The sequence below is a fragment of the Protopterus annectens genome, chromosome 3.part0, assembly GCF_019279795.1.
Source record: "Protopterus annectens isolate FY-2018-M chromosome 3.part0, PAN1.0, whole genome shotgun sequence".
NCBI classification, from domain to species: Eukaryota; Metazoa; Chordata; order Ceratodontiformes; family Protopteridae; genus Protopterus; species Protopterus annectens.
This window is the reverse complement of record NC_056731.1, coordinates 1,458,698,992-1,458,719,547: the sequence shown is the minus strand read 5'-3', so window position 1 is coordinate 1,458,719,547 and position 20,556 is coordinate 1,458,698,992. Positions and strand designations below refer to the sequence as shown.

At 36.7% G+C, this 20,556-nt stretch overlaps 1 protein-coding gene across 1 annotated transcript in view; it reads left to right on the top strand.

Moving 5' to 3' along the window:
* SNTG1 (syntrophin gamma 1) overlaps positions 1–20,556 on the top strand; it is a 4,111,241-nt gene that overhangs the window by 55,371 nt on the left and 4,035,314 nt on the right. The gene's annotated exons all lie outside the window — the stretch shown is intronic.

Here is a 20,556-nt window from a genome sequence, read left to right as displayed (position 1 = left end):
TTATGAATGCTAAATATTTTGGTTAAGGAGTACATATAAGAAATGTCTATAATATATAATTAAGCAACAAATACAAAGGCAAAGGTCTGAAAAGGATATTTCATGCATTCAGTTTTCTGAATCAAATGTGTTCATTTGCTATGCATATTTAGAATAGGTTCATACTGATCAGATGTAGCTGTGTAATGGTCATTTGTAAATGTAAAGCTGCTATAGGCATTTTTTTCAAGGATGAAGTGTTAATTAACTTGTTAACTAGTTAAACTCAGTATGGCACAAGGGCCCTTTCCCAAGAGCATTCCTAAAGCACTGTCAGGGTAAATGACAGTAATTGAGCTGCACTATAGGCAAATGGAGACAGAGCGGTCAAACTCGGGATTAGATGTAAAGCTCAGTAGCAGGTCATAACGATAGTTTGCTTGTACTAAACTGCTGGAGTTGGTCTGGGCTACATGCCATGGTAACTTGTACTGATGCAATGGTGTTAGTGCAAAGCTTAAGGGAGGAGGAGAAGAAAGTGAAAATAATATAATGGAGCATCAAACTGCAACTAGTGAGCTGTACTGATGTAAGATATGTACATTTGGAAGGAGGTGGTATTCTTCTCTTAGGTATTACAGAAGCAGGTGGCACTCTGTTATGCACAGTTTAATACTTTATTATTTTACTTAGACTGTACCTCTCTGACATTGCGCAAAGTATTGTAAGTAGCAATACGTAACTGCAACACTTCTATCCCCACCCTGCTTTTTTACTGTCAACAGTAGTAATAATGAAGGTCAAACAAGATGTAAACATACCAGATATCATTGTTGGTAATCATGGTATATATGAGCTAAGACACATTTCATCATTGCGTCTCAGCAAACTCAAAAATAGTGATGCATAAACAGTATTTAATAGAAAATAATCAAATTTCTCTTGATTTATGCTTTGTCTTGATACTAACATTGTTGCTGCAGATTTGTTTTATGATTGTACTTTTTTATCACATAAAGATATATTGGAGCTTTCAGGAAGCATGACACATGACTGAATATATGCTGAGAGCTTTTTTTTTCTATATTTGAACTGTAGTAGCTCTGGAATAACCTAGAAAGGGACAGTTCAAAATATAATGACAAAAATACTTTTGTATGAGAATTTCTGTGGAATATTATTTTATACAGCTAGTAAGTGATAGTGAAATCTGTTCAAGATGCCAGTTTGATTTATGCAGCATTGATAAACTTCATGTTTTTAGAATAACTGTTTCAGTACTGCGTTATTAAAAACAATAAGGCTTTGGATATCATTCTTATGGTATATTCATCTGTGGTAACTGGACAAAGAAGATGAAGGCTTCATATTTTATAGTGATTATATGGTACACAACCAAAATTTTATCATTCCTGTAGACGTATCCTATACGATTTCAAAATTGCTTTCTCCGCTGCTGATGCCCTGTGTGCATTTTAATTATGGAAGCTATAATATTGCATTATGCAGTTATATAATGCACATTCTCAAACAAATGCAATATTGAAACATATATACAATTTTAGATGCTTTATTTTTCTTATAAAAGTTTTATGGAAACTTTTTGATATGTCTTATTTTTAATAAGTGATTGGTTACTTATGGCTATTGGATGGCTGTGTCACTTGTTTTATTTGAGTCAATATAAATTTAATTGTCTTTTATTCATTGTTAAAAACTGATGAAGGGTGCTCCCCGAAAGCTTTGTTTGTGTTAATAACTGCATTTTTACTTGCTGAGGGAACTGATACAGGAATGGCATGGTTTTGAAAATGTTATTAAAAAATTGTGAAGGAAAAATACCTTCCAAAGCTGGTATAACATAAATGGTAAACTTCATGGATGCAGGAATTCCGTAACATTAAAGATAAGATAATTCACTCTTCAAATGAATGATTTAATTTAATTTTTACAGTAAAAAAGTGGTGGTATGATTTATGACTCAGAAATTGTTCTCTACACAGGCATACCTCGTGTACAAAGATTTTTACATCTGACCCAACAAACAGTTGAGCTGTGTGTCTGTGTAGGGCACCTCTTTCCTAGTAAGGCTTCATTAACATCATTTGTGGGCTGCTTTTATTCTCATTTCATTGTGACACATATCTGTGTACCAAGAAGGGACTTCAAGCTTCATGCTATAATCTTCAAACGTTTTGTAATATCTTGGAGATGTGAGAATCACTTGCTTTAAATATTTTATTTTATGTAGGTTGTAGTATGAATGATTAGCAAATAATGAATTTCTGCAGTTGTTAAAGCATTACTTTCTTATATTGTTAAGCCCTTTATTTTATAGGAGTTACTTGTGGCATGGTTTGAATGTTCATTTCATGTTGCAAAAATCTTGTTGGGACTTTTATGAAGACAGCATTGTACAAAATTAATGAGATAATGCAGTTGATCACCTTACCTGCAGTGCAACTCTGGTGTGTATATGCTTCTAGAATATGCCTGCTACTCAGTCTACGAAACTTAGTGCATCTGTTGTACACAGAAATAACTATGATGGGTAAGAGACTTAGAATAAGAGTCTTCTCTATGACAGAATAAGAGTCTTCTCTATGATTGATTGTGTTATTAATCCAAGTGGTTTGCCTTTTGGCAGTGGGAATCCACAGGGCATTGCTAGAATACTGTTTGTTTACCTACTAACTTTATTACATATTTGTTGAAAATTAAATTTTCTTCATCGGTATATATTAGCGAATGACAATTCCCAGAATCAGAAACCTAGTGAGGAAAAATATCTTTCTTTGAATATAAGCATTTATAAAACTTTGCACCTGGATTATAACAATGCAAGTAAACATTATTATGCCCTCTAAGGTATTATTCAGAGTTAAACAAAACAACCTGAGAATATTCATTTTAGTTTACATTTAAAACACATGCATAAATGAGCATGCAAATGCCAGGTACATTTTGTGACTGTTTTTTTAATGCAAAAAAAAAAAGAAAGAAATCTTGTGCAACATTGTCATTGCTTGAGTATTTACATTCCATTAGAAACCTATGGTATTAGTTTATATTGTGAAAAGAAGAAGAAATTCCACAATCTAAAAAAGATTTGGAAAAGGATCATTCACAAACCTTAAACAGCAGTATATTCTTCTTTGACATATAAACATTGATTAATATAACTAGGTATGTCTACAGTATTTTTGTTAGGATCATTTACAAGGCGATACTGATTCATAAATCATTCCTTGACTATAATCTGTATCTATCAGTATCACAGAAATAAAACAAGAAATAACAGCTCCATGTTGACAATTCATAACCTCTTACAGGAAGGCATCCATCTTGGCTTAGTTCACAAGGACTAAATGCTAAAATCACATATACTGTCTAGAGACTGCTGATTAGGAGCTTGTGCAATTACTATAAGTTTTAATCTAATGATTAAATAGAACAAGGCATGAGGGAGTCATGCATGGAAATGGGAGATTATAGCACACAGTAGACCTAAAATATACAGATATGAACCTGGGCCCTTTTGTAAAAGCCTGTTTATGGGGAAAGGACTAAGATCAACCAAAGGACGAGAACAACAGGCTGTATCTTGTAGTACCACAAAACACAATGAAGTGCAATGGTAGATAATGAAACCAGTGGTATAATTGGAAGGTCTCCTACATAGTAAAATACAGTGGCAGGTTATCAAACAGTCGAGAAACGGACCAAAATGACTAGAACATGGGCTACTGAGTCCGAGCTTTGCTTTGTTTAGCCAAGAGTCAGAGTCTTTAAATATTTAACTTATTTTTAAGAAGCTTTAATGATATTACATTGATAACAGACTCATCATCTTGTGGGGCTCACTCATAGCAGGTGTTTCTGTCCATCATCTTCAATACCCTCCATCAATGCACAGGTAATAATGTCTGACATATTGCTCTTAGATAATATAATACTCAAAATACCTGTCTCCAATGTCAGTCCTCTCTTTTTACCATATATCTTGTTTCAAAGTCCTTCATGTCATCTTCCCTCTAAAAATGTGTTGTCTATTTCACCATAATTATCAACCCCCTTTTCCCCATTTTACATGGGTTCAGGGTGTCATATCAACTGTCACCATCTCTCTTTCTATTCAATGCCATTCTCCTGCCTTCTTCATCACTTATGCCTGAATGTCACCAGTCTTCTGTCACACAATCCATCTGCCTCTTTGCTGGATGCCATTGTTTCCTCTTATCTTCTTCCTGTCTGTCCCAAATCTTCTGCTTTTCTTGCACATGTGCTCAAATCACCGTAATCTATTCTCTTTGACCTTTTCGGCAATTTGGTCTACTTTGGCCTCAGATCTTATGTCCTCATTTCTTCATCTGTCCCTCAGTGTATGCCCTACCCACCCATCTCAGGCACTTCATCTCCATCACCTCTGGCTTCCTCAGTTGCTCTGCCTTTACTACCCAGGTTTCTGTACCATACAGTAGTACTGGTCGGACCAGTGTTTTGTACACCTTACTTTTCAGCTTCTTTGGCATTCTTTTAGCATATACTACACCTGACACTCTGCGCCAGTTGTCTGGAGCCCCAGTGATTCTAGCTTTGACCTCCTCATTCAGACTTCTCTACTTCTCAACCACCCCTCCCAGATCCTTGAAGCTGTTTAACTGTTTTCCCCTGCTGTCTTAAGTCTCATCCTCTTCTGATTTCTTACATTTGCTGCTATTACCACTGTTTTATCTGCATTCACTTTCATCCCATGTGCCTACAGTTTTTCATTCCATTCCCCTATCCTTTGTTGAAGTTCTTGGTCAGAGTCTGCCAAAAATGCCGCATCGTCTGCATACAGCAACTTTGTTGATCTGTCCCCACCAACCTGTTTGCTAATGTAGTTAGAGACTAGTTGGCATAATGATTAAGGTTTTCATCTCCCATGCACAAGGTACAAGGTTTGATCCTGACCTCTGTCCAATGCCTGTTTGGAGTTTGCACATTCTCCCTGTGTCTCTGTGAGGTTCATCCCACCTCCAAAATCATGCTGAGTGTTTCCATCTTAAACTCACCAAAGAATGGAGCTGTGGGCAGCAGCATAGACTCTACATGGTACCCTATAGGCGGAAGAGTTGTATAGACCAACAGCTTTAGGCATCTACTGTGGTGCGCAGTAACCTCAAGATAGGAGAAACCAGATCACAGATTGTGTGCAGTAGCAGGGCTAGCCACTTGATGTTGTAAAATATAGCTCTAGGTGATTTGGTCATGTTGTGCTGTCTCTGTAAGGCTCTTAACATTTAGTATAAATAACTTCCATCATGGGACCACACCAAGTACAGCATCTGTGTCACTCGCTCTCTGTTTACTTTTACTCTCACATCATTCCAGTGCATTTCACTTACTAGTACATCACATCACTATTGCTATCAACATTTCACCAAGTCGACCCATATGTAATGTGTCTTCTTTTTACTCCACAAACCTTGAAGGACCACTAAACAAAATCAAATTCAGTTGTCTTTCCTTTCTGAGCTTGAAAATTTAAGTGAATTAAAACAAAAATGGACAACTGGCATTTTCTATCTCAATTTGCTACTTCACTTATGCAGGTTTTTTCCAGCATCACCCTTTGATCAATGTGCTTTGTATTCCCACATTAAAGACATCATAGCTTATACGCCTACCTTATAGTCATGACCTCCATAGTAGTTACTTTCCCTATTGTCTACCTAGATGTATTGCATTGGACAATTACCTTAAAACTCATTCATCATCCCTTGGCATGGTATGATGTTTAACTCCGCCTGTCTGGCCTGAATTTAATATGTGGTGCTTTTCTCACAATCTAGTCTGCTAATCAGCATATAACATGTTAGGGATGAGTCTCTATGATATATGGTAAATGTACACTGTCTCTTCCGGTAATAGCCATCATCTCAAACAAACTTTATATTGCATAACTGTAGACTGATATATATCAGTAGCTCCAGAGGATGTTATTCATCTCAAACTGTGTCCAGTATCTTCCACTGCAGTCTTACCAACAGGAAGTGAGACTTGTCCAAGCCAAGCTTCACATAAACACACAAGTATTTCGCAGGAAGGGGTTAATGATATCTCGCTAGATCTCTATCTCTCTTTCATATTGCTCCTCCTCCATCTTATGTGCCATGGTAAGCTCACCAGGATGCTTCCATTCTTCCTGTCTAATTTCATGCTGTGTCATTCTCTACTTCTTCTGTTTCCAAGGACTTCAACTCCAACTTTAGTCCATTAAATTCAGTTGCACCTAGAAGTCATCAGGAACAGACTGAGTTACTTTTTTCCATCCTTGACACTCACCAACACTATTAGATTGCCTCTGGGTTAAACTGTCTGAAGGCAGCTGTTTTCTCATGATTTGTCATATGGGTGGGTTGGATTCCTTTCAGATTGCATTCTATAGTCATCTGTGACACTGATATTTTTGCATACTCTGTTGAGGTATTTATTTCTTAGTTACTCTGCCTAAAAATAAAATTACTGATGTGTAAAGAATGCTGCTGTTTATATGACTTATGGATGCAAAGGTGCACACATTTTTGGCAACTAAGTTGTTAAATTGAAAACATCCACATCACTACAAATTAATTAATATGTGGCAAACTCTATCTATTGCTACCAATTATTATGTCATGGTACAGTTATTAAGTTTGCAGTAATAGAACTAATTTAATATGTGATGAATATGGGCTCAGTCTCATGATGCAAACCAATGACCGCCAAATAATGTGTGAGAGGTGATTTTCCTTTATAGTGTATGGGAAATGTTCACTACTGCCGTGTATTATAGTGCCCTTCTGTCACAGCCAAATAACATTTACATGGTACAGCTGCAGATCAGAATTTTTAATCACTGGCTCCTTGGGATCCTTGGTGCCAAAAGCTTTTAGTTATGATTTTATCATCATGACTGAAACTTGTCCAAGTCCAAAATTATTTTGCACACAAGTGCACGTGCACACACACACACACACACACACACACACACACACACACACACACAAGGTATAAGGGCACATTTCAGTTACCAGACACATTTCCCTATCATTACATTGTTTCCACTAGCTAGACCACACCACTGCATCAAAAAGTTCTGTCCACTCTTAAAATGAGACAGTTGTAATATAACTTATTAGGTAACTATGTCTAAAACAGTCACACTTCAAAAGTCAGGAAACAGCAGTTTAGTTTACTTCTGTTCAGCACACATATATTTAAATTAATAAATAAACCCACAGACAACAAGCATTTAAAATGTAATACTACAATTCTTTACTAAAAGTAAAAATAATTTAGTATGGTTACTCTACATATAAAAGATCCATGATTGCATATCCCCATTTACAAAGTGTAATGCAAAGGGCCACACATGTCCTAAACTTCTGGGAAGAGAGTAGCCACTTGCAGTTCACTTCCTTGACCTTTTGACTGACTGCTGCCTCAAGTGTCCTTACCAAAGGTCTAGCTTCATTACTTGTCCATTGCATAGCAAAGGTCATACATATTTACCCATACCTGGACGATTGTCTGCTGCAAGCTTAATCAGAAGACTAGGCCCAAATAATTCATATTTTCACATTATGATGCTTAAATTTCCACTGGCTCACATTCAAATGAATAAAATCAACTGGTATCTCAGAAACCTGTCAGATCAACCCTTGTAATCACGAGAACAACCCCACAAAAGGGAGGGGGGTATTGTTCACTTTTATCAATGAAATCAGGGCATGATCTTCCACACTCTACCCCAGAACCATATTCAGAGTGCGGATGCTTTAGACACACTGTCAGTGTTTCAAAGTCCCAGGCACTTAGTTCAAAAGAGAGTGTAAGCTCCAACATAAATTTATAAGTGATATTCTGCAATGAAAATCCTGTGGATCTCAATCACCATGAGAGAACTCACAAACAACAATGTGATCATGTGTTAAATCAACAAGCAGGGAGGCATGCAATCCTACAAATTATGCAGGCTAGCACTGAAGAAGTGACAAATGGATATAAACCAGAGCATGATCTCAAGGGCAGTTTACGTCCCCATAAAGAACAATCTGGTAGCAGACCATCTGGGTGGGACATTGACAGACCCAACAGGTGAACACAACACAGGCAAATATTCCTATCAATAGCCATAAAATGGGGTGTTCCCAGAATCTCTTTGCACCTCACAAGAACAACTGTCTCTTAAAGCTCAGCTCCAATTCCCATGGCTAAAGGCCCTACCTCTCAGCTGTACAGATTTTTGCAGAATGTCCAAATTTTTGGCTAATATTTTTGGTGTGTTCCTCATAAAATGTGTGGTTTTCTGGAAAATCGCTGGGATGATCTGAGATTGAAGTTGCTAAATAATGACATACATTTCAGTTTCAGACTTCAAATACTTTAAAAATGTATATTAAAACAAATCCTGTTACTCTAGCAACTTTATAAGTTTATGAGTAATATTTAAAATATATCCCTCTTTTTGGGCCTTTATCTCCCCACTTTGTCAGGCTTTGTCCAGATTTCTTGAGCTAAGAGATTGAGAGGTATGCTAAAGGCTTAGGCAGTATGTGCCTTCTCATTCATTCAGAGATGACCACTCCTCCTCACTCCTGTGCTTGATTCAGGAAAGACCAAAAAGAAACTTAACTTCTCCTACCTACTACTGATGCCCAGGAAAGATCCCATTATTTTGCACAAACAGATGGATCTACTTGTTTGCTGGTCTATAGCTCCCTTCAAGGATAGCAGTAAAGCACTTCCTGAAAGGTGTTTTGTACCACAGTTGCATTGCAATGGGACCTGAAGTATATGTTGAAGAAACTGATATTATCACACTGTGAACCAGTAGGATCGGCCAAGATAAAATAATTTTAAGTAGACAATGGACAGATGAAAATCATTACTGTTAATTTTAGGTTTCATTTCTGTGCTGATTTGCAATTAAATCTAAAATTAAACTTCAAATAGTTCAATGTTTTCTATGAATGCAAAAATATACATTTAAGTTTACAAAGGATGATGCAATCAAAGGTGTTAGTAATTCATATTTATCATTATAGACATTGCTGGCAACTTGAGCTGCTTTACATCCAGTAGAATTGAATAAGTGCAATTTGAATGAAAGTTAATCAATGTCAGGAAATCATTTTTCATCTGTTCCCATTAGGGGTCGCCACAGCGGATCATATGTTTCCATTTCTTCCTGTCCTCTGCATCTTGCTCTGTCACAACAACCAACTGCATGTCCTCTCTCACCACATCCATAAACCTTATCTTAGGCCTTCCTCTTTTCCTGATACCTGGTAGCTTCATCCTTAGCATCTTTTTCCCAATATACTCAGCATCCCTCCTCAGCACATGTCCAAACTAATGTAATCTTGCCTCTCTGGCTTTGTCGCCAAACTTTCCAACCTGGGCTGACACTCTAATATACTTATTCCTAATCCTGTCCACCCTCGTCACACCCAGTGGAAATCTTAACATCTTTAACTCTGCCACATCCAGCTCTAACCCCTGCCTTTTTGTCAATGCCACTGTCTCCAACCCATATAACATAGCTGGTTTCACTACCCTCTTGTAGACCTTCCCTTTCACTCTTAATGGTACTTGTCTGTCACAAATCACTCCTGACACTCTTCTCCACCAAATCCATCCTGCCTGCACTCTTTTCTTCACCTCTCTTCCACACTCACCATTATTCTGAACTATTGCTCCCAAGTATTTAAACTTATCCACCTTCGCCATCTCTACTCCTTGCATCCTCACCATTCCTCTATCCTCCCTCTCATTCACACACATATATTCTGTTTTAGTCCTGCTGAGCCTTCATTCCTCTTCTCTCTAGAGCACATCTCCACCTCTCCAAGGTCTCCTCCACTTGTTCCCTAATCTCACTACAGATCACAATGTCATCTGCAAACATCATAGTCCACGGGGACTCTTGTCTGATCTTGTCTGTCAACCTGTCCTTCACCATTGCTAATAAGAAAGAGCTCAGTGCTGATCCTTGATGTAATCCCACTTCCACCTTAAAAGCATCCGTCACTCCCACCGCAGACCTCACCACTGTCACAGTACCCTCGTACATATCCGGTACCACTCTTACTTCTCTGACACTTCCGACTTCCTCAAACAATACCACAACTCCTCTCTAGGCACCCTGTCATATGCTTTCTCTAAATCTACAAAAACATAATGCAACGCCTTCTGACCTTCTCTGTACTTCTCCATCTAAACTCTCAGAGCAAACATCACATCTGTAGTGCTCTTTCCTGGCGTAAAACCATACTGCTGATCACTAATCATCATGTCCCTTCTTAACCTAGCTTCCACTACTCTTTCCCATAACTTCATGCTGTGACTGATCAGTTTAATCCCTCTGTAGTTACTACAGCTCTGCACATCACCCTTATTCTTAAAAATCGATACCAAAACACTTTTTCTCCATTTCTCAGGCATCCTCTCACTTTCCAAGATTTCATTAAACAATCTGGTTAGAAACTCCACTGCCATTTCACCTACACACCTCCATGCTTCCACAGGTATGTCATCTGGACCAACATCCTTTCCATTATTCATCCTCTTCATAGCTATCCTTACTTACTCCTTGCTAATCCATTGCACTTCATGATTCACTATCCCCACATCATCCAACCTTCTCTCCCTCTCATTCTCTTCATTCATCAACCCCTCAAAGTACTCTTTTCATCTGCTCACCACACTCTCCTCGCTTGTGAGTACGTTTCTCTCATTATACCTGCTGCACATCTTTCCTAGCTCGGTCCCTCTGTCTAGCCAATCGATACAGGTCCTTTTCTCCCTCCTTAGTGTCCAACCTTTCATACAACTCTTCATATGCCTTATCTTTAGCTTTCACCACCTCTCTCTTTGCCATTCACCTCATCTTCTTATACTCCTTTCTACTTTCTTCATCTCTCTGACAATCCCACTTCTTCTTTGCCAACCTCTTTCTCTGTATACTCTCCTGTACTTCATCATTCCACCACCATGTCTCTCGTCCTTCCTCTGTCCAGATGTCATACCAAGCACCTTTCTAGCTGTCTCCCTTACTAGCTCTGCTGTAGTTACCCAGCTATTTGGTAACTCTTCACTGCCACCCAGTGCCTGTCTTAACTCTTCCCTGAACTCCATCTCACAATTACCCTTTTTCAATTTCCACCATTTGATCCTTGGTGCTGCCCTTACACTCCTCCTCCTCTTCTTGATCACCAATGTCATCCTACAAACCACCATCCTATGCTGCCTAACTACACTTTCCCCAGTCACCACTTTACAGTCTCCAATCTCCTTCAAACTGGCCCTCCTACATAAGATATAATCCACCTGTGTGCATCTTTCTCCACTCTTGTATGTCACCCTATACTCCTCCCTCTTGTTAAAATACGTATTCAAAACAGCCATGTCCATCCTTTTCGCAAAATCCACTACCATCTGACCTTCTGCATTCCTTTGCTTAACACTATACCTACCCATCACTTCCTCATCCCCTCTGTTCCCTTCACCAACATGTCCATTGAAATCTGCTCCAATCACCACTCTTTCACCCTTGGGTACAGTCATCACCACTTCATCCATCTCACTCCAAATTTTTTTCTTTTTCATCCATCACACACCCAACTTGTGTCAGGAAATATGTTTTCTTTTCAAAAGACTGATGCCATTAAAATGAAATTCATAATATTGATAGAGACTTTTTATGGTCGACACCTCTCGAACAGACAGATAATCTGGCAAAAGTCTCATAGATTGCCTCCACTCATTTCAGTAACTAAATGTACATTTTTCTCTTTGAAAGTTAATAATCATGCTAGCAGCAGTTTTGAAAAAAAACACAAATAATATGGTAAATGCAACAGGTGAGCAAACATTCTGCACACATTGAAAGACATAACATTATTACTTTTTTGACAATTTGTATACCTATTGTAACCATTATATTAAATATGCACAAGAGCTCTAAAATCATTCTGAGGAGATGAAAACAGAAAAAGAATGAATACTGAATGTAAACTGTTTTCTACAATGTTTGCTTCACAAAATTCATGAATCCTGTTTTTGTTCATACCTGCAATGTTGTTCTATACTGAAGACAAGCAAGCATTTGTAACTATACCAAAAAGAACAAAAGACAGTGGCTAGACGATGGCTCAGCTGTTTTACTTTTATAAAAACAGAATGATCAGATATTTTACCCTTGGTTTATTTCTACTAAGATGCAACATGAAGTGGATTGTTTTGACAAGTGTAACTGGCTGTTAGTGGTCACATTTCATATCTCCCAGAATGCCAGATAAAACAAACAAACAAACAAAACCCTACTATAACAAAATACTTTAAATGCAGATCAGAAATCCATTTGAAACAGTAAACAATTTGAGAGAATATGGCTTAGAATTGTGCTGGCTTTTAGAATGACTCTTCTCACTTGAGAAGCACTCACCAACATCACATTTCCTGGCAGTCATCTCAGTATTATAACTATCAGGAAAAAGTCCTGAGAGATCGTAAGCATACCCAGTATCTCTTGAGGAATCTGTATGTGATGTAGTTTGTCTGTAGTAATGAGAGTATCATAATTCATAAAAGTGAATTACCCTGGTGTCAAGACTGTGGACAAACCACATCATGTACAATCACTTTAACACACTATACACAATGTTCTTGAGAGATGGCAATGCATCAAGTTTGCTCCCTTTCCTCCAGTCATGGCAGGAAACAATTTATAATGTCAGGATTAAAGACCACGATACATTAGCATATTTTGCTAATGTGAGGAAATAGTACAGCAAATGCCCCCAATGGCTGGAGAAGTGCTGATTCACTGATGACAGCTGAGACTGTGTGGTTGTGGCAGCATGTTTGCCTACACCACTGGGAAGTTTGATACTTTTTGTTTGGTTGTTTAATTTAGCACTGTTGTTGTGTTGTTCAGTTCTGGTACTTGGGTTACTGAAGAACACATCAGTGGGGAAAAGGAAAACGATTCATTTGCAAGCCTTACCAAAACTGTAGGTTTGTTGTCGAGGACCTAGTTACCTGATGGATCCAGCCTGTATGCTGCTAGAGTTGTATTTCTGACTCACATACTACTGGAAAGGAATGATGGAGTAATTTGCATGTGCATGCCATATATATGGAGTACTATGGCTACCCAATGGGATAAGACCAGGTACACATTCTTACCCCTCTACATTTTTTCCAAGCATCACAAAGGGTTCTAGTACACCTTTTAATGACATAGTACCCTAATCCATGGTGCAAAACATGTATGAATAGCACCCATTGTCCTCTACCTGTTTCTTATATAAGTATTGCTTCCATACTAAAGTAGTACGACTATAATTTGTTTATTTGTTTATATAAATTTCCATATTGGGATAGAACACTGATTAAACAATGACCAATTACAATTTTTCTTTTCAATTTACTCTTTTATTTCAATGCATAAAGTATCTTACAATTAGACTATTTTAAATGGTGAACATTTTTCCACTAACTCACAAACATGAAATTACATAACTACAGACATTTTTCTGAAATGAGTATCTTTTTTCTCAAAATAAATAAATATCAGTCACTACTGTTAGATATTATGAATTTAAGGTTGAAATTAATTATGTTGTAAATATGCTGAAAGAAAAAGCTTGCTTAAATGCAGAAACAGAGTTTAGTAATATGTGATTAGCATCCATACTAAATGACTGTGGCTTAAAAAAATAAGGAACTTGCTTATGAGTGTATTACACACACATCAAGAAAACTTACTTCTTACAGACATGACAAGAGTGTAATCTGCTTTCACTGGACAACAGGACATGTTTTTCTAAGAAAGTTTACAAATATGTTTTTCTAAGAAAGTTAATCCACAAGGCGTTTTCTTGAAGACAGTTTACTTATCAGCATTTACAGAATCCACAAGGCGTTTTCTTGAAGACAGTTTACTTATCATCATTTGGACAAGAACAGATGTGTTAGCATTTGCGTCATCAAGGCAGTATCTTTCCAAAACCAAGAGGGTGTGTGTTTAACTAAAATATGTATAAAAAGTCTGTATTAAATCTAGTTATGTTAGAGGTATGGTAGGGACACAAGTCCTGAGGTAAATGGTATATCTCTCACATCATATGTACTATATGAGAAGTAAAGTTGGAACAGTACTTTTAAGCTGCAACGTTGGTCCGTTTGATTTATTATAAAAAGTTATTGGTTACTGCTCTCTAAAGTTGATGCTGCAAAGTATATTCTCTCATCAGTGTATATTCTGCAAGTTTCTGTATGCGACAGACTGTGAATGCAAATATAACTAGACTTTGAATTTTAGCAGAATCCAGCCAGCAAATCCCACAGCAAGAGCAAGTAGTAAGAAGCAGTAAGCAGAGCCAAATATTTTTCAATGGCAAGCTAGCCTGCATCTGAACCTACACTCTGCATTCAAACACAGGGGGAGTGATGGTAAGCCCTGCAGAGGGTTACTTCAGTTAAATTGCAGTAACTAACATTTGTACGTATGTGTCAATTCTGAACAGAAGTATTCCAGTTTATGCAGCTTGCAGTAGTAAAGTTTTTTAGACGTCTACATCCGGAGTGAGACAGAAGTTCCAGTCGCAGTGCCATAATTTCGCTAAGAAAAGGTGGATATCCACTAGCCCATCAGTCCACTGCCTGTTGTGCTTTCCCAGCTTCTCAAGTGACTTTGAAAAATTTCCAGCCATCTGCAACAACAGCCTGATCTACTGTTTTCTTGCTCACTGGTAAGACTTTTGTCTACGTCACATTTTTTAGTATGGATGCTATTCGACAGTTTGGATATTGGACAGTTTGCATATTATAAGACAGTTTGGATATTAGACAGTTTGGATGTTTAATTAGACAGTATGGATATTTTCATGCATAATTCAAGCAAATGTAAAAAATTGCAATGTTGGTATACACAGCATATTAGTAAATGTAAAACCTTAGTAGGGCAGGTTGATAGTAAGGCATTATGCAAATGTATTACAATATTTAACTGGTATCTCAAAGAAAACTATGTGGGGTATGACAAATGTTTATTGTGTGACTCAACAAAAACTGCATTTTGTGTATTATGTCATAAAACAATAGACTGTGAAGACAGATCTGTTCATGATAAAGAATTAACTAAGGCTAAAGTGTTTCCATTATATTCAGATGTTAAACAGTTATGTCCTGTCACCACATGTGAGTCAAATCAGTTACTGATAGAACCCTTAGTACATTTTGTTACAAAAAATGTAGTAAACTTCTAAAAAGGAGACACAATGAGTTCAGGAAGTTTAGACAAGTTATACAAACATTTTTTCTAAAGTGCATAGGAGTTTTAGATTCAGCAGAACAGGTTCCTGAGACATATCAGGCAGACCATGAGGAGACCCTTAAACAACAGTTACAAGATGAAGAAAATAGATTAGCTGAACTGACAGAGACTGACTTCCTTCATTCATTGGGAAAGAGTAGGAAACTACAGCTGATCTGTACAAAAGAAATATATTTTATAATATGTTTGTGTTTTGAAAATGGTTAAGCTTACATGGTAGGATGGTAAAATACAAATCATTCTCAAATGTTTAAAACTTCTATTCAATTAAAGCAATATATTTATCAGTACTACAGTAAAGTAGAGCATATGACTGACATTCTCATAGCATAGTCAAAAGGTAAACAAAACAGTTCTTGTATATAAAAATTAAATAAAAATAGTTAATAAGAGTAATGATTTAAAGTCACAAGACTGACATGCATGTATTTTCTTTTTATACAACACACAAGAATAACAGGCAGACAACAGCAAATATAAATAATGTAAATATATAAATGTGTTTGTTAAGCTAATATCTATTTATTTTTTTACATTTTTTTTTATATAATTGTATAGTAACACCACACCAAACAGTTAAAGTTCTGAATTTTAAAAAGAAATAAAATCACGGATGGTATTAGTCAAACAGTCTTTTTAAAATGAATGTCAGAACAGTTAAATAAATAAATAAAAATACTGAAATCAAAAGTTAAAAAATATATATGATTAAAGGAAAAATGCTAAAAAGGGTTAATTGAAATGTGAGCTCAGACCTTCCTAAACTGGATGAATAGTTACAGGAAATGTTGAAAAGATAAGAAACAAGACTGCTAGACAAGTGGCTTGAGTTTTTCTAAAAACTTATTGTTATTAAAACATAATTGTTAAAATGTTCACATGCAACACTATTTGGTAATTATAATAAAACATCACAATTGTGCATATATGTCCCTGATAAAAAAAAAAACAAACAAAAAAAAAAAAACCTTAGTTACATCAAGTATAGCCAGCAGATGGGTTATAGTATACATACAGTTCAAATAAAGTAGACAGGAGGGTACAAATAACTACTACTAGTAGAAGTAGACAGCAAAGGCAACAGAAAAGATGATCAAATCAGACAAAGGTCTATAGTTTGGTAACCTAATAAAATAAATGTATAACGAAAGTGTTGGGCTGACATACATTCTATTCTCACAGTATAAAGCAGAGAAACAGTGCAGGCGGATGGGTACTTTCTCAGTTTTACACTGACTGTATAAGCAGTATTGCACAAGAGTCAAAAATAAAGCTACAGAAAAAATAAACAACAAGAGTCTGAAATAAAGTTACAGAAAAAAATAAACAAGGGTCTGAAATAATGCTACAGAAAAAAATAAACAACAAGGGTCAGAAATAAAGCTACAAGAAAAAAAATAATATTTCATTTCTTCTTGACAATACTCTTTTAGGGGGAAAGAAAAAACAGGTATTAGTGTATTAGACATACTGGTAAACTGGATTAAACCTTACAGAATAAGATATTTTATAAGTTGTTAATAGCTATCATAATGGTTATTATTGTATTGTTTAGTATTAAATTGTATTTACAACCTGTTAAACTGTAAAGCTATACAAAAGATGGTTTAAAAAAACAAGAGATGGCTTAAAATTGATAACAGCTATACAAGAGAGAGTAAAGATATGTAAAAAAATTGAACAAGATTGGTCACTATTTCAGTATGTTTTTGGAGTTATTAATGCTATTAAATTTTTAAGATTAGACAGAATTTACTTTATACTCTTTGTATGTACAAATACAGAAGAATTCAGTACAAATTAAATTAATGTCTAGCAATGAATATGTGCGAAAAACCATGTTTAAAAAAAATTGGGTTCAGGATAGTTGCTAGATTGAAATGCATGAATAGCAAACAGTCTGTGTAAATACATACTGTACAGAATATTTTGTAATAAGTTTAAAAGTAATTTGTCAAGTTGTAATATCACTGGTTTTACCCCAGTAAAATAATTGCTTTCAAATATTTATTATCTAAGCCCATTTCAGTACTTTACCAAGATGTTAATGGGCAGTTCAAAGACATGACCACAATGTTATAAATGCTTGCAGTAGCACATGGTTCTTGTCTCTTATAGTAAATTCAACAAGTTGCAAAGAGTTAATGAAACAGTTCTAAGTCATAAATTAAATTCTGTAATTGCAAAAGAATAAATAAATCAAGTTAAACTAAAGCAGACACAGCTCATAACTGATAAAATATTTTCACAGAATGGTCTGCAAAAGAAAAAGTTGTTAAATACATTCAGTTTTGGTAGTGATACTTAATATCATTGTATTAACTATGTAAAATTGCATTTTGATTTGTTGTATCAAAAGACTATATAATGTGATAAAAAATACATATCAGTATAAAATGTTTTGAGTATGTTTAAAAACAGAGGGAATTGTTAGATATTATGAATTTAAGGTTGAAATTAATTATGTTGTAAATATGCTGAAAGAAAAAGCTTGCTTAAATGCAGAAACAGAGTTTAGTAATATGTGATTAGCATCCGTACTAAATGACTGTGGCTTAAAAAAATAAGGAACTTGCTTATGAGTGTATTACACACACATCAAGAAAACTTACTTCTTACAGACATGACAAGAGTGTAATCTGCTTTCACTGGACAACAGGACATGTTTTTCTAAGAAAGTTTAAAAATATGTTTTTCTAAGAAAGTTAATCCACAAGGCGTTTTCTTGAAGACAGTTTACTTATCAGCATTTACAGAATCCACAAGGCGTTTTCTTGAAGACAGTTTACTTATCATTTGGACAAGAACAGATGTGTTAGCATTTGCGTCATCAAGGCAGTATCTTTCCAAAACCAAGAGGGTGTGTGTTTAAAATATGTATAAAAAGTCTGTATTAAATCTAGTTATGTTAGAGGTATGGTAGGGACACAAGTCCTGAGGTAAATGGTATATCTCTCACATCATCTGTACTATATGAGAAGTAAAGTTGGAACAGTACTTTTAAGCTGCAACGTTGGTCCGTTTGCTTTATTATAAAAAGTTATTGGTTACTGCTCTCTAAAGTTGATGCTGCAAAGTATATTCACTCATCAGTGTATATTTTGCAAGTTTCTGTATGCGACAGACTGTGAATGCAAATATAACTAGACTTCGAATTTTAGCAGAATCCAGCCAGCAAATCCCACAGCAAGAGCAAGCAGTAAGAAGCAGTAAGCAGAGCCAAATATTTTTTCAACTACTAATGAAAGTACTAAGAGTGAAGGCAAGTACTTACTTTAAATAGACACACACACACACACACACACACACACACACACACACACACACACACACACACACACACACACACACACACACACACACACACTCACATATACACACACACACACACACACACACACACAAACATGCACACATTTAATTTTCCTTTCTGTAGTGACTTTGGAGAAAATTACCATTTTAGAGTACTCTGCTCACATTCTCCTGATTTAAGCACCTGTATTTTGCCAAAGAAAGCATCCCATTGAGACAAGCTATTTACATCCAGTTGCAGGATCCCACAGTAATAACAGAATCAGTAGGATCATAGGTTCCTAGGTGTTTTCTAGGCTAACGACCACAGGGCCTTTTTAAGCCTAGCCATGCATCCCAATTCTCTGACAAGTTCTGATACCCTTGATAAGTGTAAGCGTGAGCCTGAGAGATGAACCATTTACGGGTTACCTGTTTGCATTAGAGACATAGGTGGCAAACCAGGGATGAATTTCTGGTTTCCTATCCAATTGTCCAAGTTGCACTTGAATTGGGTTAGGGAGGAACTCTGTTTCACATGGAAGGGGAGCCTGTTCCATAGACGGGGTAGTCTCTGGGATACATACCTATCTCTCCAGCAGGTCCTATTTATATCACAGGCAAGTTTTAAGTCTTTAGAATGGGTAATTCTGTTACTGTTTGTTTTGTGGATATGCAGGAGGTCCATCAGAGTGGGTTCTGACAATGCCCTGTAGGCCAGGCATAGATCTCCCCTCAAAAGCCTGTAGGAGACGGAATACAGGGATAGGACCTTGAGGCGGTCTGCATAGGACATATTATTTACACCCTGTATTCTTTTAGTGAGGAACCTCTGTGGACATTCCAGTTGTTGGATATGCCTGGTTAGGTACATACCAAAGGGTGCACTGTACTTAATGATAGGTATGATGAATGCTGTATACAATGGAACAATGACTTAGATGCCATACCTTTGTTTATAAGTTGTGCAACATAGAATGGTTTCCTCACCACTGTAGACATGTGATGGTCAAAGATTAGTTTACTATCTATGCGTGCCCTAAGTCTCTGACAGCTGGAACAGTTCTAAGGGGTATGTTGTCAATATGATAGTTACCAGGGGATGGATGACTTCCCAAAGGATACTATTACATATTCATTGGCATTTAGTTTTAGTCCATGGCTCTGACACCAGTTATTTGTCTGTGTCAGTCCCTCCTGGAAAACATTTGTGTCAGTGTGAGATTCAGTGACAGCTCCTAATTTGCAATCATCTGGAAATGTAGTCAGCCAGAAACCACTGACATTGGCCTTGACTTCTGAGAAGTAAATGCCAAAAAGGAGCTGTCCAAAGACTGATCCCTGAAGGACTCCACTTGTGACTGGGCTCTTTGTAGGGGTGGACTCCCAATTCTAACTTGCTTAGTCCTATCTGTGATGAGCCAGTTGGCTATCCACTGGGTGACATATGGGTTTGTACATAACATCTTGAGTTTGTCAACAATGCCCGAGTATGGTATTGTGTCAAATGCCTTGACCAGGTCAAGGTAGGCAGTGTGAATGAATTGGCCCTCATCCATTGCTTTGGTGACCTTCTCAAAGAAGTCTACCAGGTTGAGTAGGCATTATCTGCCCTTGACTGAACCAAACTGGGTAGGGGCTAGTGTCTGGAGGTTTACTATATCTTTAATGATCATCTCCATGATAATTTTTTCCATGGCTTTACATATAAGATTAGTGAGACTTATGGGTTTGTAGTCTCCAGGGTCTGTAGATGGTCCACCTTTATGCAGAGGGATGACCGTTGCCTTTCTCCATTCATGAGGCAAGAAGCCTGTTTGGAGGCTACAATTAAATAGTATTTCCTGAGGCCCTGATAAGTCATGTTTCATGCTATTTAAAAATCATCCTGGGATATTGTCTGGGCCCATTGATGC